Source organism: Taurulus bubalis (assembly GCF_910589615.1).
Source record: "Taurulus bubalis genome assembly, chromosome: 4".
NCBI classification, from domain to species: Eukaryota; Metazoa; Chordata; class Actinopteri; order Perciformes; family Cottidae; genus Taurulus; species Taurulus bubalis.
The window spans coordinates 33,435,188-33,447,879 of record NC_136592.1 but is presented as its reverse complement, the minus strand read 5'-3'; the positions used below and the strand labels follow the sequence as shown (position 1 = coordinate 33,447,879).

The window sequence follows — 12,692 nt, the reverse complement described above, 5'->3', positions numbered from 1 at the left end:
TCTGGAATGTGCGCTCTCCTTGGTGCTGAAGTGAAGTTTCAACCTCAAGCTGCTGCATCAAGCTGTGGCTGGTAGTGGGTGTGCATGTCATGCTCATTCATTCAGGGTTCAGACTTGTATTTTGTGGTTCTACTTGGAAAAGTTTAGATGCTTCAATGTAAAAAAATGTCAGACCGTGTCAGTCTGATGATTCTTATCTGAAATGCTCTCTCTTTACGACTCGCTCCAGAGTCGGCTCTGATTGCACAGCGTTTCTGATCTTCCACTCCTGCACTGGTCCTGTCCTCGCAAGACCAATGCTGTTGAGAAATCGATGTTTGCGTCAACTACAGGAAGTTTAGCGTCACTTCTTACCGGGGACTGTGAAGTTGTGACATCACAGCCTTATCAAAGTCCTGGCAGCTCATTTAAAGGCACAGTTGCGTAATGGGCTGTGTGGATTGAGCATTTGATTCGTTCACAACATGTATAGCACCTAGACTTCTTCATAATTTAAAGAGATGGGACGATATGGGATCTTTAAGCGTAGTTCAAGCGATTGAGATGTAGTCTCCCATTCTATGTATTATATATATTAGTTAAGAGATTGGTTAAGAGAGGCATAAAGAGAGAGCTCTGTTCCATCCTCTGCTTTTACATCCGGCCTTTAAATGACAACGCTACTGGTTAGTGGTGTAACTGTCGATCCGTGATCGGTACGGATTAATACACAGTTCAAAGTGAACCATCACAGTGTGAAATGAAGTTATGATCCCTTGAACCACTGCTACTGGTTGATTAAATGTTCAATATTAGCATTTCAAACATTAGTTCTACCTGAAGAAAGAGATTCCACTGTCACCCATTATGCAGCGCTTGCAACAGGCTACGCTTCACTGGCATTTGAATTCCCCACTGTGGCTCAGGTTAAAAGTTAGGCAGTAATGCTAAAGCCGAAGCAGCGATAGAATGTTGGCTGCATGAAAAATGTTAACATAATTACAATATAACCTTTAATTAAAGTCAGGGCACAAGCTACCTATCAAACAGTAGTGTTCTTTTTTTATTTAAATTGTGAAAGTGCTTGCGGTGTATATATATATTTATATATTTTTTTTTTTTATTTTAATGAGGAGGTTTGTGAAACAGTGACGCTTACTATTTATCATACCATGTCTAATGAGGGTTCGTTCCAGAGAACACGTCTATATGTGCACGACTCAGATGTGGATTTAGCGGTTGAAAAACATCCCAATCTTGAAAAATCAATAATCTTCCTTTATGGAATCAATAGAAATAATAATAAAAGTGGATTAATTGGTTGCCTACAATCCATTCACACATAAATGGAAAATAAAAACCTCGTTGATGAGCAGCTGCAGGGCCACCACAGGGCTTCAGAGCAGGCCATGCTTCTTACACAGTTTTCATTCAGTCTTTGTTTATGTTTTATTAGATCCAATATGGATCTTACTATCTGCCTGTGGGCCTGGATTAAAACAATAGAACTACAAAGTCATGTTTTATCACAAGATAGTGTACAATCAGATAAGTACGTTAAAAATGAGACACCTCTGGAGCCTTGGGGGCAACCAGAGCTTACCTGCCACGCTAACTTGGAGGCCCAGTTAGAATGTCCTACAATGAAAATAGTAGGAGAAAGTGTAACAGAAACCAACAACACAAAGCTCATCCATTACCAGAAGACAAGCGGCCGAGGCCGTACAGCAGAACTCAGCTTCATCACAGTCGACCTCTAACCGCTCGCCTCGGGCCTCTCCGCCAGCAGCATCCCCTCAACACATCTGACTTTCTGTTGCCGGCACCTTTCCAAGGCAATCTACACAGGCAGTTTCATTTTAAGATATGGAGCAAGTGTTAAATGGCCCAGGGCACCAAGGAGAGTGTTCCCAGCATACATTTGCCAAATGGAACAGATGTCTAAATCAACCCTGACCTGGCGGGGAGGAGGACGTTTCTGGATATTATGGACTAAGCACCATTGAAGAAAAGTCGGTCATTAAGATACAGCAATCCTAAATCTCATTTTAATGCTGCAGAGGGGATATTTGTGCTCCGGCATGAAATACTTATTCTGGCCATTGAGTCACCTCAGATGACAGGCTTGTACTGTGTTGAAGACTGCAAGAGAGAGAGATTTCATGGACTCTATCGGGAGCTTTAAAAAAGACTCGCTACCTATTCCGTGACCTTTACCGACTTCGATCTACGGCTGGTGCGGACTTCAACCAGGCTGACAGGTTGCATGTCCGTAGGCAGCAGCCTGTTGAGGTAATCGTGGAGTCGGGGATGTCAACAGACCCATCAGTAACAAACCGCTTGTCGTTATTGTAATGGAGGAGTCAAATTCCCGGTTATTACTCCGTCTGATATATAGGAATCTACTACATATTCTGAACCTTATATTTAGCGCACAGTTGGTTTCCCATTTGAAATGGATCCTATCCTTTGACCCGTGCAGCTGATATGTGGATTTTTCCGATTCTAAATTGCAGTTGCAGAGACATACGGGACAAAATCCCCTTCAAGAGGGAGCAGCAGACAAGCTCCCTGCTGTCCTCTCACCCAGCCACCCAGCTTGGTGGGTCTAGCAGCGAGCGCTCGCCCACTGCCTCCACGGCGCGAGCTAGCCTAGCCTAGCCTAGCCTAGCTCGCGCCGTGGAGGTAGTGGCATCAACGGTGGGTGCCGGCGGAGAGCCAAGCGGGATGAACCCCCCCCCACAAAAAGCAGAAGAAACTGTTCACTCACAGACAAAGTCCATCCTGCTCTTTGTTAACGAACAGTTCAGTGACGTGCTTCAGTTCATCGGTGCGCTTCATGGACGCCAGTGAAACACTAAACACGTCACAACTTCTCTTGTTTCAGTCTGAACTCTTCTTAATCCTGGCAGAAAGGTATCTTTCGGTTGTGTAGCCAGAAGTCACGTTGGCACACTGACCAATCACAGCGCATGTTAACGGTCACACGGGCCCTGTGAGGTTCAACCCACTATTCTACCATAGAGAAACAGAGGGGAAATCTGATTGGATAAGAGCTGTGCAATGAGAAAATAAGCTAATAGGGAAACAATTTTATAATCCATGTAGTGTATTTGTGAAAAACAATTAAATTACAAAATATCTATAACTTTTAATTATATAAAAAAATTGTAATTATAAAATAGCTATGACTTTGTGATTCTGTTAAGGCCAGAGAAGGCTTCCTGTCCGGACTATAGTGTCTCGTAGGCAGAGCGAGGAGCGGTGAATGAGCCCAAGTTGCTGAGCAGCATGTCGGCATGTGTCTCACAGCACCGCTCTACCCTCACGGGCCGGATAGCATGGCTCTAGAGACTCTCACGGGTTTTGCTTTCATGCTACCTGCAAGCTGCATATATTACCCGGAATGAAGCCAGTTGGCCTCGGTTAAAAAAAAAGGCGATTTTGCTTTCCAGCACTGAAGTGAAGGTGGACAGGAGCTCCTCATTAAACTAATAAGCTTCACCAGTATATGTTCTTGGCAGGATGCTCTCTCTCTCTCTCCGCACTCTCTGATAGGAAATGAGCTCCCCAAACCTCGAGAAGCAGTCAGGAGATAATTATATTCGATCTGTTATCCAGGATAATTGTCAAATTTACATAGCGAAGGATAACACAATGCATGGGACAGGTTTTAAAGGATGTGAGTAAAACCAGATACCAGTGGGTATTTCACATGAACAAAACACTTTTTTTTTGTATTCCCAAAAGGAAAGTGCATTACGTCTCTGAAATGTAGAACAGGCATTAAAGGTATTCTTTTCCTTTGCCGCTGTCTCTCCGGCGGGGAGCGTGACAGATAGCGGGAGTGATTGGGCCGAGCTCTGAACCATCGAGCGTGTGTGTGTGTGCAGTTAATTGAATTCATGAGCGAATGCTTCTTGTCCTGTCGGACGACCGGTGGGAATCCCGGCCGCATCCGTCTCCAGCGACCCGGCCGCTCCACATCCTGCCCTCGAGGCTTCCCTCCGCCCCGTGACAGAGGACAGGCCTCTGTTACGCAAGATCGAAAGACTGCACATGGAGGAATAAGCAGAAAAGGATGAATGGGTTCTAACTACTGCTAATCTGTATGCTAGACTCAATCAAATCTGTGAATCTTTTTTCTTCTGCACACACGAAGCACACGAGCAGATTGTCAAGCCAGACAATTCTCCGCTTGTTTGTTGTTGTTGTTTCAGAGCACACAGAGGGATTTCAGGATGTGGTTGACATACTTGCTCATCTGTAGGAAAACAAAATATTAAATTCACTGCCGCGTTTTGTTTTGCAGCTCGACGACAACAAAGACACGTCTGTCCACCAACGTTGTATTTAAGTGCCCAGACAAGCAGCTTTGCCCGATCCCGAGACATCGTGTGTGTGTGTGTGTGTGTGTGTCTTTATTGTACATACAACCTTGATGCCTTAGTTTGAGTCTTTATACTGTATACTCTTTATACCAGTGGTTCTCATGGTCTGGCTCCAGGACCCCCCCTCCCCCCTGGATGACAAGCCGTGACCCAAATCGAGGAATATTCTCAACTTCTCAGATGTGTTGAATGGAAAGATGGTGCAGTTTGAACCTGAGATAGTACAGGATATGTATGCTAACACAAAAACCAGTTCAATGATAAACCAAAAGGAGCAGCTGGTGGCGATGCTAGAGAGAACTATTCCCTTTTACTCTCAATTAGCTGCTTTTTAATTAAAAACTAAAAGTGCATCTTCAGGACACGAGGTATTACAACATGCATAACAATTCAGAATTGTCATCCATTTTTAAACAGACTCAACAGCTTTCATGCACAAACAAAAGAGTCCAACAACGAAGAAGTAGTAGGCTGTTTAATGTAGTTATCCTAAAAGCCCAGAGTCGCCCCAATATCAGGATGGTTGACCTAACCTGGCACTGAAAACATGGAAACTAGAGCTGGCAAAAAAAACGACACTCCGTTGCATAAAAAAGTCCCTTCAAAATAAAACCACAGGATGAAAATAATAATTTTGCCCAGGCAAAGGCCCACGACCCACTGAGAATCACTGCTTCATACTGTATACTCTGTATACTGTATACTCTGTATACTGTATACTGTATACTCTGTATATTCTGTATACTGTATACTCTGTATACTGTATACTATGTATACTGTATACTCTGTATATTCTGCATACTGTATACTATGTATACTCTGTATACTGTATACTATGTATATTCTGTATACTGTATATTCTGTATACTGTATACTCTGTATACTGTATACTATGTATACTCTGTATACTGTATACTATGTATACTGTATATTATGTATATTCTGTATACTGTATACTATGTATACTGTATACTGTATACTATGTATACTGTATACTATGTATATTCTGTATACTGTGTACTCTGTATACTGTATACTGTATACTATGTATACTGTATACTCTGTATACTCTGTATACTGTATACTGTATACTATGTATATTCTGTATACTATGTATATTCTGTATACTGTGTACTCTGTATACTGTATACTGTATACTATGTATACTGTATACTCTGTATACTCTGTATACTGTATACTGTATACTATGTATACTGTATACTATGTATACTCTGTATACTGTATACTATGTATATTCTGTATACTGTATACTATGTATACTGTATACTCTGTATACTGTATACTATGTATACTCTGTATACTGTATACTATGTATACTGTATACTATGTATATTCTGTATACTGTATATTCTGTATACTGTATACTCTGTATACTGTATACTCTGTATATTCTGTATACTGTATACTTTGTATACTGTATACTATGTATACTGTATACTCTGTATATTCTATATACTGTATACTATGTATACTGTATACTATGTATATTCTGTATACTGTATACTGTGTATACTGTATACTCTGTATACTGTATACTATGTATATTCTGTATACTGTATACTCTGTATACTGTATACTATGTATACTGTATACTCTGTATATTCTGTATACTGTATACTATGAATACTGTATACTCTGTATACTGTATACTGCGTATAAAGAGTATACAGTATAAAGATATACAGTATGTAGAGTATACAGCATAAAGAGTATACAGTATGTAGAGTATACAGTATAAAGATATACAGTATACAGAGTATACAGTATGTAGAGTATGCAGTATACAGAGTATACAGCATAAAGATATACAGTATACAGTATGTAGAATATACAGTATGTAGAGTATACAGCATAAAGATATACAGTATACAGAGTATACAGTATGTAGAGTATACAGTATGTAGAGTATACAGTATGTAGAGTATACAGTATACAGAGTATACAGTATGTAGAGTATACAGTATACAGAGTATACAGTATGTAGAGTATACAGTATACAGAGTATACAGTATGTAGAGTATACAGTATGTAGAGTATACAGTATACAGAGTATACAGTATGTAGAGTATACAGCATAAAGATATACAGTATACAGTATGTAGAGTATACAGTATACAGAGTATACAGTATGTAGAGTATACAGTATGTAGAGTATACAGTATGTAGAGTATACAGTATACAGAGTATACAGTATGTAGAGTATACAGTATGTAGAGTATACAGTATACAGAGTATACAGTATACAGAGTATACAGTATGTAGAGTATACAGTATACAGAGTATACAGTATGTAGAGTATACAGTATACAGAGTATACAGTATGTAGAGTATACAGTATACAGAGTATACAGTATACAGAGTATACAGTATGTAGAGTATACAGTATGTAGAGTATACAGTATACAGAGTATACAGTATGTAGAGTATACAGTATACAGAGTATACAGTATGTAGAGTATACAGTATACAGAGTATACAGTATGTAGAGTATACAGTATACAGAGTATACAGTATGTAGAGTATACAGTATGTAGAGTATACAGTATGTAGAGTATACAGTATACAGAGTATACAGTATGTAGAGTATACAGCATAAAGATATACAGTATACAGTATGTAGAGTATACAGTATACAGAGTATACAGTATGTAGAGTATACAGTATGTAGAGTATACAGTATACAGAGTATACAGTATGTAGAGTATACAGTATGTAGAGTATACAGTATACAGAGTATACAGTATGTAGAGTATACAGCATAAAGATATACAGTATACAGTATGTAGAGTATACAGTATACAGAGTATACAGTATGTAGAGTATACAGTATACAGAGTATACAGTATGTAGAGTATACAGTATGTAGAGTATACAGTATACAGAGTATACAGTATGTAGAGTATACAGTATGTAGAGTATACAGTATACAGAGTATACAGTATGTAGAGTATACAGCATAAAGATATACAGTATACAGTATGTAGAGTATACAGTATACAGAGTATACAGTATGTAGAGTATACAGTATACAGAGTATACAGTATGTAGAGTATACAGTATACAGAGTATACAGTATACAGAGTATACAGTATGTAGAGTATACAGTATGTAGAGTATACAGTATACAGAGTATACAGTATGTAGAGTATACAGTATGTAGAGTATACAGTATGCAGAGTATACAGTATGTAGAGTATACAGTATGTAGAGTATACAGTATACAGAGTATACAGTATGTAGAGTATACAGTATACAGAGTATACAGTATGTAGAGTATACAGTATGTAGAGTATACAGTATACAGAGTATACAGTATGCAGAGTATACAGTATGTAGAGAATACAGTATGTAGAGTATACAGTATGTAGAGTATACAGTATACAGAGTATACAGTATGTAGAGTATACAGTATACAGAGTATACAGTATGTAGAGTATACAGCTCCCTCATGTTCATCTGAAAGCAGATCATCAGTGAAAGTTGAAAAGTGGGCGACTTGGCTGGTAATCTGATGAAAGGGATTTTCTGAAGAGGGAGAGGAAAAACAAAACTTTATTAAAAACACATCTATAAAACATGGCAGGCTGACTTTAGCAGACATGAGAGGAACTTCAAAATGTCTCTTATCTTATAATTGGCCTGCATTAGAATATTAGGTGATCATTAGAAAACTGACATACATTTAATCCAGGTATGCTTTTGAGCAATTTGATCATAGCTCTGTGCTCATTGTGTCTGACCTCATAATTACAGGAAGTTATGTACATTCTACCAGGCAAGCCAGGAAACAGAAAAATAACATTGGCATGTTGCTTTCCTGCAAACCAAAGGGATCCTTTGATTGTCGTCGTTTCTGAACCAAAAATACAAAAGATACCAAATTACAACAGAAAAAAAGAGTGAAAATATAAACGTATACGAAGAATAGAGCAAAATATATTAAGTCTATAAGAATTAATACTGACATAAAATACAATGTCATAATAAGTAAAACAATTTAACTAAAATATAAAAAGAAACATACAATTTATGATACAAAAATATATACAAAGTGTATCAAAAGTAATACTGTAAAAAGGTATATTAAGCATGATAGAGGAAATGTGTTCAAATGATATTGAAATAATGTAACACAACAATGTAACACAACAATGTAACACAGTTAAAGAACAACCGCCCTTAAGGTTAGATCACAGGGGTGAGGTCAGCTCTGACTTTTGGTTTCACAAGAGACGTGAACAGCGGTCTCCTGGGTGAAGGTCCTGATTATTTGATTGCCATGTTCTCCATCCTGAGTGAACTTGTTTTGCTAGTTTTTTTGCCATGGAACTCTCCCGGCTGCTTGATACACGACGGAGCACACAGATCATTGTGCTGATCGAATGCACAACAAACAATAATAATTTAACACATCTGTAGCTTGCAGAAACGTACAGTGCCAAGCGTTCTTCCCGAACGACTGGGTTTTATCAGCTGCCAAAGAAAATGTCCAGAAGATTAGTTTTTATTCTAGTTGTTTTAACGCATCGTTCTGCAGGTATACATGGCGTTAGCCGGTGACAGTCAGGGTGTAGAATAAAACCCGCTAATAAGAGCAGCCGTTTCCAACGATAGAGAAACATGTGAATGCGCCATGCTGACAGCATCCCATGCTCTAATTGACTCTTATCTGGACACCTGTTCAGCAATTACCCACCGCAAGTTGCCAACAATCAATCCTGGTAACCAAACCCGTACGTCTGACTCTCTCCTCTCCAACGAGCATCCGAGCTGAGACTGCAGCCCCGTCCGTCACGTTGTCTCAACAGAAGACTCTCAGCCCAGCGGACCCTGAAGAAGCAGCTGACATCATTTAGGAACGAGGCCCTGAAAGCTGGCGGGTGGGAGTGTGAACGAGATGTCATCATGCCGATTGTTAGTTTTTTTGTATCAGAAATAATAATGTGCAGTATATATAAAAAAAGCAAACACAACGACGCTGGAGTACGCCTTCGCTTAAGAGGCTCCATGTGTCAAATGATGAATGCCGCTTGTGATGGAAAGGCGGCGTCTGCGTTGATCTCCTGAGTAGCTCCGCTTTTGTTGCTGCATGAAAGGTTTCTTTCAGTGTCTTGTCTGCTGGATGTCTCTTCTTTATCTGACACCTTTTTGAACATTTGTCATAAACACCTGGAACAACATTCCCGTGTTAAGTCGCGTACAACAGCTTGATCTGATCGAGCTCCTTTCTGCGCGGCTGTTTACATTACCTCAGCGCGTGTCTCATACATGCAGAAGATCAAACCGTTTTCATGCCATGACGTCGCCGAGGGAAATAATAATAATAATAACCCGAGCTTTCTTTGACAGTTTAAGTGTTCTGTAGCTTCAAGAGCCGTGTGTAGAGACTCCGGGTGTAAGCAGCATCCAACAAGTACCTGAAGTACCATCTGTTCTTCATTTATCAGCGGCTGCCGAGTCCTCTCTGGTCACCTGTCCGGCTCCCCGCCACACAAACACCCAACAAAAGTCACTCCCACAGGCAATTCCTCCCCCTCTGACCCGCTTGCTTCCACAGTCTGAGTGTGACGTAAGACCCGCCCTTACCTGCTCGAGGAGCTCAAGGTTCAGCGGCATCGTGAATTCTTTATTATTTGTTTTACTCCACTGTCTTCAAACTCAGATAAATCGATGAATTTGCATACCTTGCCCAAAGGTTCCGGCGTACTCTGTTAGACTTTTTCTTTTGCTCTTCCTTGATAAAGCGTTCTGCTTGCGGTGTCAACATTATACGGCGAGGAAGCCACCGAGCACAATGGATGCATAATGCATGTGCCGAGCATCACTCAATACACATAGCAAGACCACATCTACACACACACACACACACACACACACACACACGCAGACGGTCATAAACAAACAAGCCTCCTCCGTGCCTCATTTGAATGAAAATGGCTCAGTCGGCGTGTTCTGTGCTCATCTGGGAAAATATTTATATTTTTTTAAAGTCACATGTGATTTGATGCTCGCAGACTTTACTTCTGTAAAAAAATAAGCTGATTCATAGTGTGCAGCAGAGCATTGAAGTTGTTTACCAAGGCTAATATGGTTTTAAAGAATTTGAACTGGATTATTCACTGACATGTTAATGTGTCTCTCTGCAGCCATTAGGGCCCCCGACACGGCACCACTGTGTCGGGGCCCCGGACTGCAGGAGGCCCCCTGACTAATGCATTTGTGTCCAATAAAAAACAAGAAAAGCCTTCATCTCATTGAGTTTCCCACTGGGCCTCGAGGTTTCTCTGCGCAGTGGCAGAAGGGAGTGAATGTCCGCCGTCTACCGCATTATTACCAAGCAGTTGTTTGGGGGAGGGAGGGGAAATATTGATACACTTGAGTAATGTGATATTATATTTTTTAACCCGTATCGATCCTCAAACACACTATCTCTTTTTGATCAATAGTCTAGAGGCAGATGGTGGCTGAAAGTGCTGTGATGGCGGATGTTACAGGGACTATGATGAATGCACACTCCACTGCATGAACATTAGAATTTGAATACAATCGCAATACATCACCTCGCTGACAGTGTAACAACATATCGAGTCGTAACCACTGCGTCATGGGTCTTGTAATCGCCACATTCTTGCCAACACCGAGTTATTATTTCATCACGGCAACAATGACGCGATGACGCGATGATACGATGATACGTGTCATTGTGTCATCGTGTCATTGTATCATTGTGTCATTGTGTCATTGTATCATTGTATCATTGTGTCATTGTGTCATTGTATCATTGTGTCATTGTATCATTTTGTCATTGTATCATCGTGTCATTGTATCATTGTGTCATTGTGTCATTGTATCATTTTGTCATTGCGTCATTGTGTCATTGTATCATTGAGTCATTGTGTCATCGTGTCATTGTGTCATCGTGGCATCGTGTCATTGTGTCATTGTATCATTGTATCATCGTGTCATTGAGTCATTGAGTCATCGCGTCATTGTGTCATTGCGTCATTGTGTCATTGTATCATTGAGTCATTGTGTCATCGTGTCATTGTGTCATTGTGTCATTGTGTCATTGTGTCATCGTGGCATCGTGTCATTGTGTCATTGTGTCATTGTATCATTGAGTCATTGTGTCATTGTATCATTGTGTCATTGTGTCATCGTGTCATTGTGTCATCGTGGCATCGTGTCATTGTGTCATTGTATCATTGTATCATTGTGTCATTGTGTCATCGTGTCATTGTATCATTGTATCATTGTATCATTGTGTCATTGTATCATTGTGTCATTGTGTCATCGTGTCATTGTATCATCGTGTCATCGTGTCATCGTATCATTATGTCATTGTATCATTGTGTCATTGTGTCATCGTGTCATCGTATCATTATGTCATTGTATCATTGTATCATCGTGTCATCGTGTCATCGTATCATTATGTCATTGTATCATTGTGTCATTGTATCATTGTGTCATCGTGTCATTGTGTCATTGTGTCACGCCAACTGAGAACACAAAGGGTGCATCACTGCATCACTTTTGTGTCATAACTAGCGGCTCGCCGCCGGCCTATCTTGTCCTCTCAGCCTGTCCTCCTCGGCCTCCGCAGCGCTATCGCACACTTCCGACTCTCGTGTTCGTCTGAGTTGGGAACAAATCTACATAATACAGATCAAGGGCAAAACTACAGTCAGCAGATCCCCTCACTCATGATAACAATCACTTTTTCCTTCCTTACAAGAGAGGTGGGGGGTGAACAGGGACCGATTCCGCCTCTCTGTTTTGTTCTCTTTGCTGTGAACAGCTTGTGATGATGACGGTGGAGGTGAGCGGTCCGTTTTTTCACAACCTGGAGATATCACTCCTCTGATTTGCATAGATATGCAAATGTTGTGTTGCCCTCCCCCCAACCCCCCCCCCTCGGCACTACCTGTTTGAGTATCTAGGCCATTGTTTCTCCGCTGCTTGTGTTCATGTCTGATGGATATGTTCTGTATTCAAAGGCAGATGCAGCCTGGGCCAAGTTATTTATGATGAACAGGCAGTCTGCGATGCAGAGGGCTTGCAGTCAGGGGTTGTATGAGCCATTCTTACTGACTGATGTACTCGTACGGAGATACTGTATATTTTTATACTGTTTGCAAAGAATATTTTCCCCTGAGTTATGATCTGTGTCTGACACATAGTGTTCAATACAGTAACTCAGAGGGTAATGTGGAGACATTTCCTTTTCTGTTATTTCATTTCCCAACATTGCTTAAACTGTGTGAGGAAGGTTTTGATATGACACTCTTTTCTTCTTCTCCT

The 12,692-nt window shown here is 40.4% G+C and overlaps 1 protein-coding gene across 1 annotated transcript in view; it reads left to right on the top strand.

The window, feature by feature from the left end:
* Nucleotides 1-12,692, top strand: part of LOC306736028 (ALK tyrosine kinase receptor-like) — a gene marked incomplete at both ends in the record, with an annotated part of 325,018 nt that overhangs the window by 257,908 nt on the left and 54,418 nt on the right.